The sequence below is a fragment of the Mesoplodon densirostris genome, chromosome 17, assembly GCF_025265405.1.
Source record: "Mesoplodon densirostris isolate mMesDen1 chromosome 17, mMesDen1 primary haplotype, whole genome shotgun sequence".
NCBI lineage: Eukaryota > Metazoa > Chordata > Mammalia > Artiodactyla > Ziphiidae > Mesoplodon > Mesoplodon densirostris.
The window spans coordinates 65,925,938-65,948,241 of NC_082677.1; the positions used below are offsets into that span (position 1 = coordinate 65,925,938).

A 22,304-nucleotide genomic window follows, 5' to 3' on the forward strand; every position below is an offset into this window, starting at 1 on the left:
TAATTGTATCTCATAATAGCTCCCCCCCCCCAAATCTCATTCAAGGTAGGTTATCTTTCAGTCTTAGAACAGATGGCTCTAAGGACAAACTTTACCTGAATATACCATCAAATGCAGTTAGGAGGCAATTAAAAAAAAACATTAAGTAGGAAATAACTATTGTTTTGTATTAAAAATACCTGAAAAGCTCCACTGAGACAGAAAAGAGGGGTGTCCTTAAACTCAAACATTCTCAGAGACACTTGACAACAAGGTTTGAGATCCTACAAGGTGTAATTAATTCTACAAATATTTGAGTAGGGGATTGAAGAGAGTAGTCTTGGAGTACACCCTGCTTTTCCACTGCCCGCCAAGCCTGCTACCTGTTTCCTACCCCTCCTGTTACCGAATGCAAATTTGTGTGCCCAACACACAGTGAGGGCAAACAAACCGAAACGTTGAAGTTTGGAGCAGAGAAAGGTTTATTGCAGGGCCATACAAGGAGATGGGTGGCTTGTGCCCAGAAATCCCCAAACTCTCTGAAGGGTTTTAGCAAAGCATTTTTAAAGGCAAGGTGAGGGAAGGGCATGGTTAGTTGTTGCAGACTTCTTGGTGTCGGAATCCTTTGTTCTCGCAACTGTCCATGTAGGTCAGGTCACAGCGTTCCTGTAAACCTACAACAAAAGAAATGTTATTCACTGTTCTGCAACTTTTCATCTCTGTATGAATGGAAAAGTGTTATACTCTTAAAGATCAGAGCCTTGAGAATAGGCTATCCTGTATATTTCAGGCTATAGGCAACATTCTTGTACAAAAGTGCAGAGCCAGCATGACTAAGCACAGACAACAAGGCACAAGGGTTAAAGGAAAAGAAACATATCTAATATGGAGTCAGATTTTTTCTTCCCTGTTACACTTTGGGTCCTAACTTAGTGTACCTTCTTCCAGAAGGCTTCTTATACCATACAATTCACTCATTTAAAGTGTACAGTTCAGTGGCTTTTAATATATTCACCAAGTTTCACAGTCAACTCCACAATTTAAAAAGTTTTATTACCCTAAAAAGAAATCATCCCCCATTTCCCTCCAATCCCCACAGCCCAAGGCTACCTCTACTTTCTGTCTCTATATAATTGTTTCCTCTGGACCTTTCATATAAATGGAATCATATAATATTTAGTCTTTTGTGACTGGCTTCTTTCATTTAGCATAATGTTTTGAAGATGCATCCATGTTGTAGCCTGTATCAGTATTTCATTTCTTTTTATTGTCAAATAATACTGTGCAGATTGACCACATTTTGTTTATCCATTCATCATCTGATGAGCATTCGGGCTGCTTCCACTTTTTGGCCATCGTGAATAATGCTCATGTGAACATTTGTGTACAAGTTTTTGTGTGGACATACGTTTTCATTTCTCTTGGCATATACCTAGGAGTGGAATTCATCATATTAAAAAATTTCAAACATACAACAAGGTTGAAAGAATTTTACAGTGAACATGCTTCCCACCACCAGATTTCTACTATTAAGATTTTATTCTCCTTCATCAGATATCTGTCCTTCTATCTAACCCTCCAACCATTCATCAATCAGCCTTATTTTTAAAAATTTATTTCACTGAAGTATATTTGGTTTAGTGTTGTGTTAATTTCTGCTGTACAGCAAAGTCATTCAGTTATACATATATATGTACATATATACTTTTTATATTCTTTTCCATTATGGTTTATTACAGGATATTGAATATAGTTCCCTGTGCTATACAGGGGGACCTTGTTGTTTATCCATCCTATATATAATAGTTTGCATCTGCTAATCCCAAACTCCCAATCCATCCCTCCCCTACTCCCCCTCCCCCTTGGCAACCACAAGTCCGTTCTCTATGTCTGTGAGTCTGTTTCTGTTTTATAGATAAGTTCATTTGTGTCATATTTAGATTCCACATATAAGTGATATTACACGGTATTTGTCTTTCTTTCTGACTTACTTCACTTAGTATGATAATCTCTAGGTCCATCCATGTTGCTGCAAATGGCATTATTTCATTCTTTTAATGGCTGAGTAGTATTCCATTGTATATATGTACCACATCTTATTTATCCATTCCTCTGTTTATGGACATTTAGGTTGTTTCCGTGTCTTGGCTATTGTGAATAGTGCTGCTATGGACATAGAGGTGCATGTATCTTTTTGAATTATACTTTTGTCTGGATATATGCCCAGGAATGGGATTGCAGGATCATATGGCAACCCTATTTTTAGTTTTTTGAGAACCTCCATACTGTTTTCCATAGTGGCGCTACCAATTTACATTCCCACCAACAATGTAGTAGGGTTCCCTTTTCTCCACACCCTCTCCAGCATTTATTTGTAGATTTTTTTAATGATGGCCATTCTGACCCACATGAGGTGGGACCTCATTGTAGTTTTGATTTGTATTTCTCTAATAATTAGCAATGTTAAGCATCTTTTCATGTGCCTGTTGGCCATCTGTATGTCTTCTTTGGAGAAATGTCTATTTAGGTCTTCTGCCCATTTTTAATTGACATTATTTTAAAATGTATTTCAAGGTATATGACATCAGTGCTTTTCCCTAAATACCTCAGCGTGTATATTGAACTAGAGTTCGATATTTGTTCTATTTCATTTCTTTTCAGATAATGTTTACATATGATGAAATGTACAAATCTGAAGTGTATATTCCCTAAGTTTTGACAAACTCATCTGTCTGACCCAAACCTCTATCAAGGTACATTCCCATAACTCCAGAAAATTCTCTCATGTACCCTTCCAGTCCTCACCCTCTGCACTTCAAAGACAACCTCCATTCTGATTTTTTCTCCATGTATTTGGTTTTGTCGTAAAACTTCATACAAATAGAAAAGTACGATATGTACCTTTTTGTGTGTAAAGTTCCTTTCACTCAGCAAAATGTTTTTGAGATTCATCCGTGTTTTGCATTTATCAGAAGTCCATTTCTTTTTCTTGTTGAGTTGTTAAGTCCATTGTGTACGATTATACCACTGCTTACTTTTTTTTTTTTTTTTTTTTGCTGTACGCGGGCCTGTCACTGTTGTGGCCTCTCCTGTTGCGGAGCATGGGCTCCGGACGCACAGGCTCAGCGGCCACGGCTCACGGGCCCAGCCGCTCTGCGGCATGTGGGATCTTCCCGGACCCGGGCACGAACCCGTGCCCCCTGCATCGGCAGGCGGACTCTCAACCACTGCACCACCAGGGAGGCCCCACTGCTTACTTTTTCACTCTCCTGTTGATGGGCGTGTTTGTCTCCCGACCCCGTTTTTTTAGTTTTACAAATAAAGCTGCTATGATCATTTTCGTACAAGTCTTTTTGTGCACTTAGGTTTTTGTTTTTCTTGGTTAAATACATAGGAGTGGAATTTCTTAGTCTCACAGTAAGTATACCACTGATAATACACAAATCTACTCTAATTTTAAGCAGTTCTAGGAAAGGAAAATCCTCTCTCTCTCTTTCTCTCTTTTTGGTGTTGCAAAACTTCTAACTGTAATAAAATTAACTTCAGATTACTGTCATTTAGGTCCATTTTTCTTGGTTACTCCTCATTCAGAGTTAAAACAAATATTTAGAGGTGCTCTGTGATGAGGCATTGCACATTTATTTAGGTTATGTTTGAATGTATGATAGGGATTTTAATTTGTTCAAGGATAGAAATTATTTCATAAATGATATGCCTTTATTTCCTCCTTTTCACTAGTAGTCTCAATCTGTATGAAAAGGATAAAAAGGAATAGTTCAATCAAGTACCAGTTTCTTGCTATGTTTGTTCATCTTCAACCCCTTTATTGATGAGCTAAAGAACAGGGCTCTTCTTGCTGGGAAAAGCACCATCCCACTGCTTAGGGAAAAGCTGTGGCTTTAGATTGAACTCACGTTCTTTTCAAGAATTAGGAGTTGCATTTAAGCAGGCTTGATCCCATGCAGGAGGATAAAGAAACTGCTAACGTCCAGTTCATCAAAAAGATTTCCCCCCCAGAGATGGTGGTAATTTGGGAGTTGAGAGAACTGATTGCCTTTAGCTTAGATACATCGAGGGAAGAGGGAAGTAAAGCTGGGAGATGCAGGCGTCCTTGTGACCAGCTGTCCCTCGTCCCATCCAGGTAGGAGCAACTAGGTGATTTCTTTTAAAATTTATCCTTTGATGATCCTTCAGTGTGCATTAGACTTATGGATTTTAGCAGCAATTGTTGGGGAGGAGAGTGGGGTGGGAAAGAACATTTTTCTTTATTTTTGCCTTAAAATGTGTGGAGGTCCAATTTAAAGGAGGGGATAATTATGCAAGTACATATGGAATTCCTACCGCCTATTTCTAAGCATTAGAGTGATTTTGTATGGGTTATCACACATACCTACAGCCCGAAGAGATTTGCTATCTTGACCATGGACACACACACACACACACACACACACACACACACACACACACACACACACACACACACACACACACACACACACACACACACACACTCTTCCCTGCTCATTCCTACTTCAACTCTCAATGCATTTCTGAACGATGAAAAATGCTTCACGTAACCATCAACAATGATATACCTTCCCCTTAGGTATCATTTCCTTCTCTGAGAATCAAAAGGTGAGAACACAGGCCAGATTCAAAATGATTCCAATCCATGACCTTCCTCTGGTTTCCTCCTAAATGTCTCCTTTTGAAAGTGAAGTGGAAAAAATATGACCAAAAGTCCTTACTTTTTATCTATTCTATTTTCTATCCTAAAAGAAGTACATGTTTAATACTTTTCTCCAGCTGTCTTAGATTTATGAATATAGAGGCAAAACACAGCATAACCACTCAGAGCATCGCCTCTGGAGTCTGCCTGCCTGAGTTTGAATCACCTTCTCTGCCATTTACTAGCTATGTGAACTTGGCTAAGTTACTTAGCCTCAGCTGTAAGATGGACATAATAATATATTTCCTACTTTACGGGGTTGATGTGTCAGTTAAATGAGTTAACATTCACTAAGTTCTAACAACTATATGTTTTAGCTATTATTATTATTGTACGTAGAAAAGAAGAAACTTTAGAAGGAGTTATAGTTGAGGGTTAAAATTTCAAAGCAATTCTAATCAAAGTGCAGTATGTTTATTTTTAGAACTTGACAAAATGATGCTAAAGTTCATCTGGAAAAACAAATACTAAGGCTAGCCAGGAAAACTGTGAAATTATAGAGCATAAGTTCTATCAGAGGGTAAAATATATTATGAACATTTTGTTACTGGGACAAGAATAGGCAGCTCAGTGGAAAAGAATATGGACTCTACTATATGACAAAATCGGCATTTCAAACAAGTGTAGAAGAGATGGATTATTTAAATGGTGTCTGTTTATCCTCTTGGAAAAAAGAAAAGTTGGATCTGTGTCTCATTTCTTATGCCCAAATAAATACTGTATAGATTGATTTTATAATATAAAAATAAAACTGTTAAAGTGTGAAAATATAGTGATTTTTAAAAAGGCTTGAGTGGGGAAAACTTTTCAAGCATGATGCAAAAATGTGAAAACAGAAAAGCAAACAGATAAATCTGACAGTACAAAAGTTAAGAACCTCTTGTTGCAAAAAAAGCACCATAAACAAAGTCAAAACAGAAAAAATATTCACTATATGATAGCAAAGGCTAATTTCCTTAACTATCAATATAAAGATATTAAGAATCAACAAAAAAGACAAATACCCCAAGGGCAAAATGAGCAAAGGATATAAAAGTTGATGGATAAAGAAATATCAATGGATAATTTTAAAGTAACTTTCCATTTTACCTATAAAACTGATAAATTTTAAAAGTTTGCCAATACCCAGTGTGGGCTTAAAGTGTAAGTAGGACTTCCCTGGTGGTGCAGTGGTTAAGAATCCACCTGCCAATGCAGGGGACATGGGTTCAAGCCCTGGTCCAGGAAGATCCCACATGCCACGGAGCTACTAAGCCTGTGCGCCACAACTACTGAGCCTGCGCTCTAGAGCCCGCGAGCCACAACTACTGAACCTACGTGCCACAACTACTGAAGCCTGCGCACCTAGAGCCCGTGCTCCATAACAAGAGAATCCACCGCAATGAGAAGCCCACGCACCACAACGAAGAGTAGCCCCTGCTCACTGCAACTAGAGAAAAGCCCGCGCACAGCAACGAAGACCCAACGCAGCCCAAATAAATAAATTTATTTATTTAAAAAACGAAGTGTAAGAGGTAAGCGTTCTCAAGCACAGTTGGTTAGTGGGTATCCTGGTTATCTATTGCTTCATAGAAAGCCACGCAAACTTTAAGAGCTTAAAATAATTTTATCATGGATTTTGTGGATCAGGAATTTGGCAAGGGCACAACAGAGATGGCTCTTCTTTGCTTCATGGTGTCCTTAGCTGGTAGGACCGAAAAGGCAGGGGGTGGCCAGCATCGCTGAGGAATGGGATAGGGCTGGAGAACCCTCTCCAAAACACTTCTTTACTCACTTCCTGGTTCCTGGTCTGAGATGGTGAAAGATCTGGGACCGGCAGCTGGAGCATCACTGTGTGGCCTCTTGCTTGTAGTGGTCCTCGTCTAACTGACAGCTCATAGTCTCATGTCCAGAGATCAGCACTGCCCCAAACAGAGAGACTTCTCCGACCCAGAAATGTGTTGGTGGTGGTGGTGGTGTGTTTGGGGGGAGGGGGTGGTAACTGTGGAATAAGAAGTTTCATTTCACTGTGACACGTCATCACTTTAGTATAAAAGATTTACACACACGCACTTGTTTAAGCTTAGAAAGTTTCTGAAAGACTAAAAACTGATGGGAAAATGATTTCTGAGAAGTGAAATTGGGGATGTGGGGAAGGGTCCCTTATGTGCTTTATGCTTTACCTAATACCCTTCTACACTGTTTAATTATTTCTTTTTTTTTTTTTTTTTTTTTTGCGGTATGCGGGCCTCTCACTGTTGTGGCCTCCCCCGTTGCGGAGCACAGGCTCCGGACGCGCAGGCTCCGGACGCGCAGGCTCAGCGGCCATGGCTCATGGGCCCAGCCGCTCCGCGGCATATGGGATCCTCCCAGACCGGGGCACGAACCCGTATCCCCTGCATCGGCAGGCGGACTCTCAACCACTTGCGCCACCAGGGAGGCCCTTAATTATTTCTTAATTTATCATGTACACACATTTATTGTAATAAAAAATAGCTAAAATCAATAAAAGGAAAAGTTAAGAACAGGACAACTACTTAATTCAGGAAGATTTCTAAGTAACCTGCTGGCATGGGTTATAAAGGGGACCTAGGTAATTATACATTTTTATAATCATAAATCTGAAAATGAGGCATAAATGACATAAAATGACAAGGAAACACCTCAGTTTTTCAGGGGTTGATTTTCCAGATGGCAGATTTTCCAGGCCAGGTAGCTCTGGCTTTCTAGGTAAAGGAATTTAAAAAGTGTTTTCAATGAGATTAAGTACAAAACCCAGAATGTTTGTGAGAGCTGGAAGGAGCTGGGGGAATTGGCTCTCCCAGAGGGAGCCCCCAAACCTGCCCTCCTCTTTCTTTTCCTTCCTCCTCACTGGCTACTACCCTCTGCCTGTAAAGCTCAGACTGTGTCCTTTAAAAGTCACCTTCCCTCAAAAACAAAACAAAACAAAAAAAACAACCAGCATCAGATGTTATGTATTCAATATGATCATACACATGCTAAGAGCGAAACGACACAAACTTTATTCCAGACATGGAAAGAAGATGATGAAAAAAAAAAAGAAGATGAAATAAACACTGTAGCATGTGGAAAATGTCTTCCAAAGAGAGTGACTGGGTAAATGTCACTTTTCTAATTTTTTGTGATTTCTACAAGTTTTTCGGTTTTAGCTGTAAGGTATGGCATAGCACCTTGCTTGCTACTGGGTGAAGTGCCCAGACTAGCAAAAAAAACAAAACAAAAACAAGAAAAACAGCACTGGAGGGCTTGTTAGAATATCGTGCCTCAAGCTTACTAAACCAGATCTGCATTTACCAGAATCCCAGGTCTGCCACAGACCTGGCCACACACTGGAATCACCTCCAGAACTTTAACAATACCGATGCCTGGGTTCCCACCCCAGAAATCCTGATATATTTGGCTGGCGTGAAGCCTGGGCGTTGCGGGTTTTTTTCAAGTCTGATGTGATTCTGTGATTCTGAGACCCAGTACTCTAATTTGGTGGTTCTCAAAGTGTGGGCCCAGAGCCCCCTGGGAACCTGTTAGAAAGGCACATTCTCAAGCCCACTCCAGACTCCCTTTCCTGGAGTTTCTGATTCAGTAAGTCTTTGAATCAGCCGGCCAGGCAATTCTGATGCCCACTGAGGTGGGAGAACCCGAGAAGGTAGGTCTGGGGAGGGGCCCAAGAATTTATATTTCTTAAAGTTTCCGGGTGCTGCTACCGCTACAGGTCCGAGAAGCACACTCAGAGAATCACCGAAACCTCTGCTCTATGGTTTGTCCAGAGCCACGCCTCCAGCCCACTATTGCTTCTCTTCGATGACAAACTTCCCATCTGCTGTTCTTTTCAGGTTTGAGGCCCAGATGACCCTTTTTACTTCCACCTTCTCCAAATATACAGGCGTTAAAAAAAAAATACAGTTCAGCACCTCAAACTCAAAATATGTCTCTTTGCTCCAGAAACTACTCACACTAGCTCCGCACAGGTGCCCCCGTCCCTCTCAGGCACCGTGTTCCCGTGTGGACCACTGTCCCACAGGGGCCCCTGTCCTGCTCCTCTTTGAGTTCAGTCGTGGCCTCTCCCAAGAAACCTGCCTCCAGACTGGAGGTCGAAAACTTCTCTAAGGCGCAAAACGAGCAGGGTTCTGGGGTCAGCGGCCGTCAGGGGCGGGTGCCCACTAGCCTCGGCATCTAGCAGAGGGTCGCTTTCGTTTCTAACCTGCCGCGCGTCCTTTTCCCTCCACGTGCAGCGGGCCCATCCACAGCTAGGAGGAGAAAGGGCAACAGCAGGGGCTGAGGAAAGGCGGAGGGAGGTGGTAAGGCGGCAGCTCCCAGCTGCAGGGGGGGACAGGGACCTTCCCCCCTTAGGTGCCTGCCTGCTGGGTCTTGATCTTGCTCCCTCCTCCAACGAGTTCCGGGAGCTCTGAACAGGAATCTGCAAACCTGCTAACCTATTTCACTCCTTTCCCCCGCGGGGCACTGCTCCTGTCCTCGGAGGGGCGAGTAGGGGTGGGGATTGTCGGGGGATTCGCGGTGGGTGGAGGACGCGGGGCCGCGGCGGGGGGAGGGGAGGTGACAACTGCCCCTCCGGGATTAAGTCCCTCGTAGCCCAGGGTGGTGCCGGAAGCCCGCTCCTGTGGCCACGGGGGAGGGGTGGTGCTCGCGGGTCCCTGCGAAGCGCCGCTGTCCGCGCGACAGCGTAAAGTCGTAGGTGGGCACCCGGGCGGGGCTCCCCCTTGCACAACCTCAACAGCGACCTGCAGAGCCCGCGCCACCGATCCTCCTCCAGCTGCTCCTGGTGTTGCCCGTGCGCTCGTCTCCCGCTGCCTTAGCTCGCTTTCAACCACAGAGGCTGGACTGGCGCGTCCCTGGTGGCGCAGCGCACTCCGCTGAGCTTCCTGCGCTCGGCCGCCCGGCGCCGAGCGGAGAGACCGGCTCCGGCCGTAGGACCAAGTAAGGCGCGGATCGGAGGTGGGCTCGCCCGGCCGGGGAGGGGCGCTCGGGCGGGCGGGCCCTCGGCGCACCTGCCCCCGGGGCGGGGCGGAGTGGGGCGGGGCGCGCCGGCGCGCAGGTCGCGGGCGCGGACGCTGGAGGGGGCTGTGGCTCTCTCGCTGTCCCCGCGGCTCGGGCTTCGCGGCGCCAGGGCTTCCCCCGCTGAGGGGCCGGCCCAGGCCCGGGGAGGGGCTCGCCTTCCTTCACTTCCCGCTCGCCTGTCTGGAGGCGGCGGGGCCGGCGCGGGCGCAGGGCTGCGGGCGCTCGGCTGGCGCGCGGGGCGGGGACGCGGCCGCCGCCCGCTTTGCGCCGCTCCTCCCCGCGCGAGTGGCGCTCGGCCCGGCGTCGAGGCGGCCATGGCGACCCTGAGCCCGCTCCCCACCCACCCCGCCTGCTCCGCCCTCCCCTCCGCCCCGCGCCACCTTTGATGGCTCGGACCTCGGCCGGCCACCGCCAGCCCCGCTCGCGTGTCCGCGCCGCCGCCGCCGCCCCCGCCGCCCGCGGGTATTAATAGCCGAGCGTCCCCGCCGCACGCGCAGCCGGAGCCGCCGCGCCCTCGGCCGCCGGGAGCTCGGAGCTGTGGAGCCCGGAGGCCGGGAGTGAGAGCCGGAGCCGCCTGCGCCGTGGAGGTAGGAGGCGCGCGGCGAACAATGATCCCGGCGGACTGGCGGCAACTTGTGCGAGTCGGCCGCCCGGAGCCGACCGACCGGGGCGCGGGTGGAGGTAGCTGCGTGGCCCGCGGGTCCTGCCCGGAGGAGGGCGCGGCGGGTGGGATCGGGCTTCCCCTACTGAGGCGGGAGAGTCGCTCTCCGGGCCCGGGGCAGCCCGGCAACAATAGCCGGAGCTCGGGGGCCTCCGGGCTCCGCGCCGCCCCTTGCACCCTCCTCTCACCTCCGGGGACTCGGGCTGCGGGCTCCGCGCGCGTCCCCTCTCGCCTCCCCCGCCCCGCGGCGCCCTTCCCCCTCTTCCTCCCATCCCACCCGGCGCGCTGACAGCGCCGGACGCGGCTTCCGGACCTCCGGCTGCAATCTCGGCCCCTGCGACCGACCGCGGGCCGGGGAGGTGGCCTTTGGCGCCGCTGACACCGCGCTGCCGGGTGCCCTCCGCTCGCCCACGCCGGCGCGAGGACCCCGGTGGGTGACAAAGAGGAACACGCCCTCCGCCTAAGTTAGATTTTGTCCCTCTTTGCCGCCAACCTTTATGAAGAGCAAAGTTTTTTTTCTTTCTTTTTTCCTTTTTTTTTTTTTTTTAAGCAAAGGACAGAGATTTTTGTGGTGAGCATTTCCAAACAACAACTTCTGATTGTGGTTTTACGATTTAAGTTCCGGAAACTTTAGCTGTGTGATCCTGCTAGACCTTTGAGAGTGTGTGCGTGCGTGTGTGTGTGTGTGTGTGTGTGTGTTTTGCTTGAGGGGAAAAAAAATGAGTTCCCCGTAATCAGTCTGGATGTCGTTTATGGCAGTTGGAGCCCAGCTGGAGTCTGTGCAGGATCCCCCAGAAACGAGGGAGGTGAGGCGCACAAAGAAACGAGGACCCTGGTATAAGATCAGCCCCTTGCGATGTGGAGAGATTGCCTTTCATCTGGAATAGTTTAGCCGGCCCAGCCTGTCTCTGATTCTTCTGGAGTACCATGGTGGCCTCTGGCTGTTTCATTTTATTATTGTTGTTGATGTCTTTCCTGTTAGTTTCCCAGGTTTGACTTGCTCAGCCCCGCCCTCCCCTGTTTCACGGTTCCCCCTTAGCCATGGCTTTTGGGGACCCCCATCTCCCCCACCCAGCAGGCAGGGTCTTCAGCAGAGCCAAACCCCAGCCTAGCAGTGGGTTAGGTTCACTGTGCTTTGCTTGTGGTGACTTGGCCAAGCCCATTCCAGAACATCTTCCAGCATTGTCTTGCTTTTCTTATTCAGTCTAAACAGGACAGAAAGGAGGAAGAAAGGCCTTTTTGGTCCTGAGAGCTTTGGGACATTTGCCTTAAAAATTGTCCTCATTGTTACCATCAGGCAGGCCCTTCTGAAGTCTCCTACCTTTGGTTGTCTTCCCACATTCCACAGCCTTCTGGCCGGGGGTTTACCTTCAGCCTTTCCTGGGGGTTGGTCTTCTGGGTTTGACCGTTTCTGATGATGCTCTTCCTGTGGGTTCAGCATCCACATGGCTCACTTTATATTCCTGCAGCATCGTTCTGCAGCAAGGCACCAATATTGGAGTTACTCCAAGCACAATGAAACGTTTGTGTTTTTAGAATGTCTGGCTAATAGAGCTGCTTCTGGGTAAAATGAAGAGACACATTATTGGCCAGTGGCTGGCTTACTGGCCGAGGTGTTGGTGGAAATAGTGAGCTGCCAGCCCAGTGCTTCCCAGCATCTCTTCTTTCTTTTATGTGGACGAGAAACTTGAAATACTTGGTGATGGTGTAGCTGTGCTCCATAGGGTCACAGATTCGGTAGCATACCCCCTGTGAGTTGGGGTGTGGTTTTTCATTTAAGGTGTTCTTCCCCTGTGGGAATCCTGAAGGTAGGTTTATAATGTCCCTTTTCACATAGTCTTTTTCTGGAATTTTATACAGGGATTGAATTCCTTAGGTCTTAATAGAATACTAATGGTACTCTGCGGGCCACATTTACCAAAAGGAGATTTAAAAATCTATCCTAGATCATTTTCTTCTGGTAGGTTGCAGTTATGCCATAATTATCTTAAGACCATGAGGAACCTGGGTGAATATTTTTGTTTTGCTTTTTTTTTTTGCGGTATGTGGGCCTCTCACTGTTGTGGCCTCTCCCGTTGCAGAGCACAGGCTCCGGAGGCGCAGGCTCAGCGGCCATGGCTCACGGGCCCAGCCGCTCCGCGGCATGTGGGATCTTCCCAGACCGGGGCATGAACCCGTGTCCCCTGCATCGGCAGGCGGACTCTCAACCACTGCGCCACCAGGGAAACCCTGTTTTGCTTTTTATTTAAGAAACTGTCCAAGGAAATGGTTTTAAGAAGATAAGAATTGAATATAGTATTGAAAGGGTTAGTTTTTTTTTTTAAGTAGAATTCATCCTCTAATATTCATTGAGCTCTAATATTCATAGAAGGGTTTAATTCATTTGGAAATGGTATGTATTTATAAGGAGGGTGCCTGTGATAGACATCAGAAAAGAAAACCTTTTTCCATCCTTGAGGAGGTTAGAGAATGCTGGAGAAGAGACAGGAGCCCAGTTTTTGCATACTGAACACTTTAGGAAAGACGGCATTATGGCTTTCCTAGAGGATGAGGAAAGTTGTATGGATTTGTAGGTACTTGGCTAGTGCTTTGACAGCAAAAGCTTTTGTAACTGGCCTTGCTTATTTCAGAGACCTGCCTAGTGAAATGCACTTTCCCCTTGAACTGAAGATGCTACAGACAAGAGAAGGGCTCTTATAATCCCCAAATACAGTCACTCAAGTCCTTTCTACTTTGGGTGCACAGGTATTCCAAGTGTTGCTTACCATTGCCTGGGAGGGGAGAGGGTGGGCTTTTAAAGGTTCCTGGGGCTGCATCTCTTGTATTATTTGGTACTTTTGATTGAAAGGAGGGCTCTCCAAGCCTGACTATTGAATGGGAAGAGGTGGATCAACTTTTTAAAAAAATTTTTCCTTGCTTTTTAATGGTTACTTTCTGCTGTGGCCTCACTTCATCATAGGCCCCTCACCCTCTGTTTCCGCCAGGTTACTGCCTTAAGCACTTCCACATGTCTGGGAAGAGCAGAGCCCAACGGTTTTCATTCAAAATTGTTTGAAATACTGATTTCACCAGTCCTTTTATGCCAAATGCTGCCTTTGTTTTTAATCAAGAAGCCCCCAGAAACTGTTTATTTTAAAGTGGAGAAACTGGCTTTTTATAGGCTGCCCTCCTCCTGGTTTAAGTCAGTTAAAAATGTTTTGCCAAGTGGATACTTTGAGCAGAAGTGGACAGTTGGTACATATTAAATGTGGGTGCTCTAAGCCTTTGACACTTGTGAAATAAACCAGGGACCATCAGGTACAATGTGCCTCAGCGTGCTCAGTGCTGCCTGTGAACTCAGGCGGTTTTCTTATTTAATGTGGGATGGAAATCACACGGCAAGATGGGCAATTTAATATGGGAATTCATCATTTACACTGAATTAATTTCATGCGTAAAATGGTCATATTTGTGCATACATTTTCAAACAAAAGGGCCTCAGGCCAAACTGGATTACCTTTAACTCTCTATTATGTAATATTCCTCACCAAAGAGTAACTCCACTTTATGTGTAGACTTTGGCCTTTTCATAAAGGTATCTTGGAAGACTTATAAATCCAGTATTATATGACTTTCATTTTGTGTTCTCATCGTATTAATTCAGGATCTAGTATAGTGCTTGGCACATAGCAAACCCTTTCTAAATACTTGTTGAGTGAATAAGTAAACCTAATTTTCATGTCCTTTCAAGTTATTCTTTAAGGTTTTTAAGGGAAATTTGATATTAGCCCTGACAAGTTGTTGTTCCGGGAATTTGAAAATTTGGTATTTGATTTCATTTCTGTTTTGTTCTAATTTAACAATTTAAGCTAACCTTTAAAGTTGGGTATTGTAAAAATATACAGGCTCATTTTTTTAAAAATCAGACAATAAAAGCATGAAGAAGAAAGTAAAACCTACCTGAAAAAATTAGCTTCTGGGATAACGTTCCCTTTCCTTCTTAGAGATACATTTTTTTTTTTTTTTTAATTTTATTTTATTTATTTATTTATTTATTTATTTATTGCAGTACACAGGCCTCTCACTGTTGTGGCCTCTCCCGTTGTGGAGCACAGGCTCCAGATGCGCAGGCTCAGCAGCCATGGCTCACGGGCCCAGCCGCTCCGCGGCATGTGGGATCTTCCTGGACCGGGGCACGAACCCATGTCTCCTGCATCGGCAGGCGGACTCTCAACCACTGTGCCACCAGGGAAGCCCAGAGATACATTTTTTAGAAGTTCCATTAGTGAGCACCTCTTGGGGGTAACCTCAGTTTTTGTGTGCCTTTAAATTTGTTCCGGAATGATAAACTACCTGGGCACGCAATTCTGGATTGTTGATCCTGTATCAGTCAACTCTCTTTTGGTTCCATTGTTGTTTTCGCAGTGTCCACTGTCAGGCTAACTGTTATTTGTCAATAGTCTGTCTTTTCTCTCTGGCTGCCTTTAAGATCCTTTGGGCTGCTGCAGTTTCACTAGGTCTAGATGTCATTTCTCCTTTACTTTTATTCCCCTCTCTCCGCCTCCATCTGCTTCTTTTCCCTCCTCCCTCCCCCTTCCTCCATCATCTTATCAGTGTGTTCCTTTCTGTTGCCCTGTAGTACTTCAGTGTCTGGATGTGCTACAGTTTGTTGATCTGGTCACCCTTGGCCACTCTGGCTGTTTCCAGTTTGGGCTGTTATGAATAAGGCTGCTCTGAACATTCGTGAACAAGTCTTTGTGCGGAGATCTGTTTTCCTTTTTATTGCTCGGTCTTATGATAAGTGTATGTTTATAAGAAACTGCCATCTGTTTTTCCAAAGTGTTTGTACCATTTTACATTCTCGCCAATGATATATGAGTGTTCCACGTACTGTAATCCTCATGAACACTTGAAATTATCCATCTTTTTCATTGTAGCCATTCTGGTAGATGTGTAATGGTATCTCCTTGTGGTTTAATTTTATATTTACCTGAAAGGGAAATGCTAAGTTTTCCTGTGCTTTTTGGCCATTTGTCTATCTTCTTTTGTGCCGTGTCCATTAACACTTTGTTCTTTTTCATTGATTTTTGTCTGATTGTTTTATATAGCTTTTGAGTATAATTGACATACAATAAACTGCATATACTTAATGTCATCTTATTTTACAATTATAGGAGTTCTGTGTATATTCTATATACAAGTTCATTGTTAGATCTATGTATTATGAATATTTTTACCAGGTTATTTTTTAATCTTTTCCTCTTTTAGTGGTATCTTTTGAAGAGCAAACGTTATTAGGGAAACACTGTACACGGTCTACTTATTGAACTTATTAAAGGTCAGGGAATTTTTTCAACTTCGGAAAAATAACACATTTTTGTATGTAATACACAGACTAATATTGCTCTTTTCAAGAGGTCGGACTCCACTTAACTTCATGGGGATGGAGCAGTTCTATTCTTTCCTAACTAAAACTGAGTTGAAAAGACATGAAAATGAAAACACAAAAAAACAAACCCTGCTTATTTTGAAAATCTGGGGAAACAAAGTGTTTAAGGTTATGATCAAATAGATTTCTGAAATTCAAAATTGCATTGTTTGTTCTTTTAGCACACAGAAAGATTGTGGAAAATAAATATTTTTGAAATCAATAAAAAAATGGAGCCCTGGGTAAAAGCAAGATGTAACATTCTAAAAAGAGCTTGGAATGGCATACGTAGGTGCTTGTGAAAGGAGTTTAGTTTCCGTATTTTGGCATGAATTATTTAGTGTTATTTATGTATTGTCCTCATTTTCTGAACCAGATAACAAGTATTGTTGTCAGGTCAGAAAGTATGTTTTCCTGATTTTTGTTTCTCCTGCCCATAGAAGGTAAATAAGTATTGCTTGACTTGAATTAAAATTTTTGTAATGACTGAAACAGAAACAGACTCAAAGAAATAGAGAACAGACTTGTGGTTGCCAAGGGGGAGGAGGGTGGGGAAAGGATGGATTGGGAGTTTGAGGAGATGATTAGCAGATGCAAACTATTTTATATAGGACAGGTAAACAACAAGGGCCTACTGTAGAGCACAGGGAGCTACATTCAATATCCCGTGATAATCCAGAATGGAAAAGAAAAACAAATAAATAAATAAAATTTAAAAATTTGTATAAGGAAAACCCCATGACTTTTTTTTTTTTTTTTTTTTTTCTTTTTGCTGTATGCGGGCCTCTCACTGTTGTGGCCTCTCCCGTTGCGGAGCACAGGCTCCGGACGCGCAGGCTCAGCGGCCATGGCTCACGGGCCCAGCCGCTCCGCGGCATGTGGGATCTTCCCGGACCGGGGCACGAACCCGCGTCCCCTGCATCGGCAGGCGGACTCTCAACCACTGCGCCACCAGGGAAGCCCCCCACGACATTTTAGAATACGGAAGTTAGAGATTGGGATCAAAGGTAACAAGAGTTGGGAGTATAGGTGTTAAACTGTGATGTTGGGCAAGTTACTGGTGCTCTTTTCCTAAAACATCAAGGAAACTTCAAGAGTGCATTTATCTTCCAGTGACAGAATCTTTGACTAATAGCAGTGGAAGTCATCAAGCAATTAGTTGCCTCAAGTAATAATAAGAAGGAAGGGGCGCCCGGTTCAATGCCTCAGCATCACCCGGGACCCAGGTCCTTTCTGTCCTTGCACCCTGCCGTCCCAGCTTGTTGCCTTTTGTACTCTGGCTTGTTGCCTAGTGGTTAATTAGACTGCTGCAGCCTGATTAACTGTTATGGCGAAGGGCGGCTGCAGCGCCATGCTTTTTACTCTTGCACATTTGGTGTCGTCCGGCCAGTAGTAGCACAGCCTTCTTCACGCTCCTTTTGTCCTTAAGCGAAGTGCTTCTCAGAAGCCTCCAACGTTTGTTGGTCTTTGAAGAAGGATCTGGGGAATATTTCTGTGCTCTGAAAGAGAGAGACCCAAGGGCTGGACTGAATGTGATGCCTGGAACCACAGCAGCCAAAATTGTGACTAACCTTGGGCTGAAGGCAAGAGGGTGATGGGCTGAAAGGTGGAAGCCGAGTTCTTGTGGGTCTCACTTAGTCACTGATCTTCCTGCACCTGGAGCTCACCACACTAAGTAAGAGCTAATTTTGTATACCAGATAACGCAGACCTGGACTTCGTGTAATAAACAGTAAGTTTACCCACTTTCTAATTCTGTTAGTGCCATCCAAGGCATCTTAACTGCTATATTAATTGGAAGACTTTATCTTTTTAAAAAATATTTTGTCTTTTTTTGTTTTTTGTTTTTTAAATTAGGTATAGTTGACTTACAATGTTAGTTTCAGGCGTACAACATAGTGATTTGATATTTTTATAGATTATGCACGCAGCCACTAGTTTGCTCTCTGTATCTGTGAACCTGTTTTTGTTCTGTTATATTTATTCATTTGTTTTTTAGATTCCACATATAAGTGAAAATACAGTATTCATCTTTCTCTGTCTGACCTATTTCACTTAGCATAATCCCCTCCAGGTCCATCCATGTTGTCACAAATGGCAAGATTTCATTCTTTTTTATGGCTGAGTAATAGCCCATTGTGTATATATACTACATTTTCTTTATATATTCATCTGTCAGTGGACATTTAGGTTGTTTCCATGTCTTGGCTATTGTGAATAATGCTGCAGTGAACATAGGGGTGTGTGTATCTTTTTGAATTAGTGTTATCATTCTCTTTAAATACCCAGGAGTAGAAATGCTGGATTGTATGATAGTTCTAGTTTTAATTTTTTTGAGGAGCCTCCATGCTGTTTTCCATAGTGTCTGCACCAATTTACATTCCCACCAACAGTGCTGGAGGGTTCCTTTTCTCCACATCCTCACCAGCGCTTGTTATTTCTTGTCTTTTTGATGATAGCCGTTCTGACAGGTTGGAAGATTTGATCTTTCATCCGCCATTTAACATTATCTATGAGAAAGAGTTTATTACTGTTAATTATATGGAAAGTGGCTTAGTGATCACGTCAAGTCACTGTGAGAGATGAACTATTTTTAAGGACTTTATGTATTTGATAATGTGTGCAAATCTTGTCACTAAGTCTGCATGATTTTCACCTTTTCCTCTTACGATGGCCTTGCAGGACATCTGCTTAGCCTTGACCATTTGGGGTTTGGATAACAAGACATACTTGATGGGAATATTTCATTTCTTTAAGAAAAAAATGATGGCAGCGCCTACCATTTCTGTCAACCTAGAATGACATTTATCTGCATGTTTAATATTGCTTAGGAGATTTGTGAGGCCATTATTTATTTATTTTAAAAATAAACTTATTTATTTATTTTTGGCTGTGTTGGGTCTTTGTTGCTGCACACGGGCTTTCTCTACTTGCAGCGAGCGGGGGCTACTCTTCGTTGCGGTGCACGGGCATCTCATTGTGGTGGCTTCTCTTGTTGTGGAGCACGGGCTCTAGGCACGCGGGCTTCAGTAGTTGTGGTGCACAGGCTTAGTTGCTCTGCGGCATGTGGGATCTTCCCAGACCAGGGCTTGAACCTGTGTCCCCTGCATTGGCAGGTGGTTTCTTAACCACTGCACCACCAGCGAAGTCCCTGTGAGGCCATTATTAATCAGAGATTAATATCTTCCTTTATAATCTTGCCAGATCTTTTGGTTGTCTGGCATGAAGTCTTACTGGGGGCCAATGTTATTAGTAGAGTGAACTGCTTGGAAATGTCAGGATTTGGGTAAACTAAAGATTTACTACGTTGGAAAATTAGACACAGATGTTTGTGAGCCTGTAAAGAAAAGTTGAATGATTTTATAATAACCGTAATCCAAGCAAATGAATTGAACGGAAAAAAGCCTGGTGAACAACTTGCAGAATATAGAGCCACAATATTTTTATCTATTTTTATTTAATTGATATGACTTTAAAAAAGAAATCTGGTCCTTCCCCCACCTCTTACTATCAAGATGGTCAACTGACCAGGGTAACTTGCATATTCACTGCTGTTTTATTTTTACTTCACTTTATGTAAGGACTTACCAATTCAACAGATATTTATTGAACAGCTGTATTGAATTACTAGTTACCATTGGTGCTACAAAAACAGGGTGCAGTTCCCTGCTCTCAGAGTGTAGCATCCAGACCAGATTGGAGAATTATCTAGATAATTACAATATAAGGTGGTATATGACCAGAGCTTTGCAAAAGGTACTGTAATCGTGGAAGTGTTCAGGATAGTAAGACATTGGATTCTGGTTGGAAGTTGCATTTAAGTTGAGCTTTCAGTAAAGAAGTGTGTTTTGTTTGTTAGCTTGTTTATTTTAGTGTTCCCTTTGTAGTCTGTTTATTATAACAGGATTAGAAAAGTATTCACTTATAAAACAGAAAGTAAAAATCCCTTGCGATCCTGCTGGTCAAAATTTATGAAGATTAAGATTTGATTTATTTCCATTTGACTTTTGGCATATTTGATATATTCCCAGTATTTTTCTCTATACATACAAACATACATTTTTTTAAAAATTGGGAGAATGATGCATGTATCATTAGAAGTCACTTTCCCCCCATAACATTGTCTGAGTGTTTTCCATACTGAGTTTTCTTTGAAATGAAAATGTTCAGTGACTATATAATATCCCCCTGTATAGTTCTACGTAATGAACCTAACGTTGCCCTTTATCGGTCATTTCTTCTGCCTGCAGTATTTGGCTGCAGTGACAATCTGTACATAAATCTATGGAAAAGAGGGTCTCTTGTTGCAAGGGACAGACACCCACCTTGAGTCATAGGAAGCAGAATAGGGGAATTTCGTAGCTCTCAGTTCCAACCTCAGAAAGGGCAGAGGTGGGTCATCTCAGGAAGGGATACCTGGGTCCAAAGACTCCAGCCACCTGGGGGGTTGCCCTCACAATGCCCTGCTTTTTCGCTAGGGATTGGCTTCATTTTCCTGGTTCTCTCCACTGGCACTTCGGGACAGTTTCCTGGTGATGGTGGCGCTGTCCTGCACGTTGCAGGAAGGATAGCATCCACGGCCCCGCCTTGAAAGTCAAGCGGTCCTTCAGTCACGCTGGCAGTTAGTCACGGCGTCACGCGTGTTCCATTCCCCGGGATGAAGCATTCATGCCGCTCCTGCTGGGATCGAGAATCACCTAGTTGCAGTTTGAACCCCCATCTCCACCCCTCCAGGGAAGGACTCCTGTTTAGCCCAGATGAAGGGCCCCTCTTGTGATGGGTGTGTGTGTGTGTGGGCTGTACAAGGATGGGGTGAGGGTGGGGAACAGCAGCCTTTATGGGTAGGATTGACAGGCAAAAATAAGGGGAAGAAACTTCCTGGGAGAGGGGTCAAAAGGCAAGGAAGAGCAGAGATAGGCAGGAAAGGCCTCGGTCCACCACCATCCGGGGCTGTGCTGAAGCTCGCGGGTCCCCATCACGTAAAGGTTGATGTCTGAGCCCCGAGAACAGCAGTTCTAACCTGATGTTCCCTTGTGAGGGGCGTCATAGTGATTTGTCCCTGATTAGACGTTATCCCCAGACAACCTTCCTCTCGCTTGTTATTCAGACACACCTTCCGGAATGGGAGGAAAGGGGTAGAAATCGATCAAGCTTGCTCAGTGTGAGTTTATAGCAAAACTGTTCCCTGTAGAAGCCCACCAGGTAGGCTGGGATGGGAGGTGTGCCTGTGTGTTACTTTCTCCTCACTTGTGACCGCTCTTTACGTGCCCCCTTTCTCTGTTGTTGGTCAGGAGCACTTCGTGAGCAAAGGTGTTCGTTCGTGGCAGCCCTAACCAGTCCCCAGCAAACAGGGCTGTTTCAGGGCAACCATATGCTGAGAGGGAAGATACCCATTTGTGACACAGCCAAGCCATGCCCATTTTGCAAATTCCCAGTCAAAGCAATGTCTGTGTCTCAGTTCCGTGGGCTCACCTTTTGAGCTTATCCACAGAAGCGTTGGGGAAGCTGACTGATGCATAACTGGTTTTATACATAGAGTATCTCACATCATTAGTTATTTACTCCCCGATGTATGAATTTTGCATTTTTCCCCAGAGTTAGTTTCTGGAGGTCAGGGGCCATGTCTCAAACTTCTATTGTATCTTCTAGGTACTTAGAAAAGAGCCTTTCTTTGATGGATTAATGAAAATCTTATCATAGGATCTTAGGCAGCTAGAAAATCACAATTCATGAGATTCTCAATAACTCTTCACAGGCTAGAAAGAATAAAACTGATCTATCTCACTTTTAACAAAGATCTGTCAAGCACCTTTTATCCCGAGGACACTGTTCTTGAGATTCACATCGGTGAACAAAACAGGCCGAAAATCCTCGTCTTCAAGGGGACCATATATTTTTCGGGGTCCAAATTGAGACATTTTTGACCCTGAAAGGTGCTCACTCCATGGGCTGCCAGAACAAGAGGTATCTAAGTGGATGGTCAACCTCGTGCTCAGAGAGTGGCCCAAAGTGGGCGGCTCATTTTTCCCAGAGACCGTCAGACTGCCTTTGGGACAGTCTGGGGACAGATACAGTTAATCTCCTGTGACTTCAGGGATGAGCCCCAACATTTACTCACCTGGCACATGTTTACTGAGAACCTGTGAGGTTGTATCAATGTTCTCCTAAAAGATTGTTTGCTCCCAGGCAAGACTCTTCATAGGGACATGCAAGTGGGAGATGTGTCCTCACCTGTCGAGGAAAATAATGAATGGAATTGTTTGAGAGACGGTGGTCTCCTGAGATACACATCACAGATTCCAAGTAACTAGCTTGCAGAAGTCCTTTTGATCAGCGTTTTTTTTTTTCTTTTTTTAGATTTGGAAATCAACAGGGCTCTAGGCCCTGAAGGTGATTTAACAGATATATTTCTTTTTAAGGGAAAAAGGAATTGAAAATGTTTTGGAAGGAAAGCATATGTGCATTAATAATAATAATAAAAAAGATACACAGTAAAGTGACTCTTTCCCCCCGTGT

General features: G+C 44.5%; 1 protein-coding gene and 1 long non-coding RNA gene across 3 annotated transcripts in view; one reads left to right on the plus strand and one right to left on the minus strand.

The window, feature by feature from the left end:
- Nucleotides 1-517: 517 nt before the first annotated feature.
- On the minus strand, nt 518-9,614 carry LOC132477313 (uncharacterized). 2 transcript variants are annotated; one of them, XR_009530257.1, is made up of 3 exons: nt 9,445-9,614; nt 6,483-6,689; nt 518-653 (listed from the first exon to the last, which is right to left on the minus strand). It is a non-coding gene; the product is annotated as an uncharacterized LOC132477313 (long non-coding RNA). The 2 variants fall into 2 exon arrangements; XR_009530256.1 differs by having other exon boundaries at nt 9,433-9,614.
- A 336-nt stretch (nt 9,615-9,950) lies between these two features.
- Nucleotides 9,951-22,304, plus strand: part of FARP1 (FERM, ARH/RhoGEF and pleckstrin domain protein 1) — a 298,020-nt gene continuing 285,666 nt past the window's right edge. The window contains exon 1 of the mRNA XM_060079577.1: nt 9,951-10,308. The gene's annotated coding sequence lies outside the window, so the exon portion shown is untranslated. The remainder of the gene's footprint in view (nt 10,309-22,304) is intronic.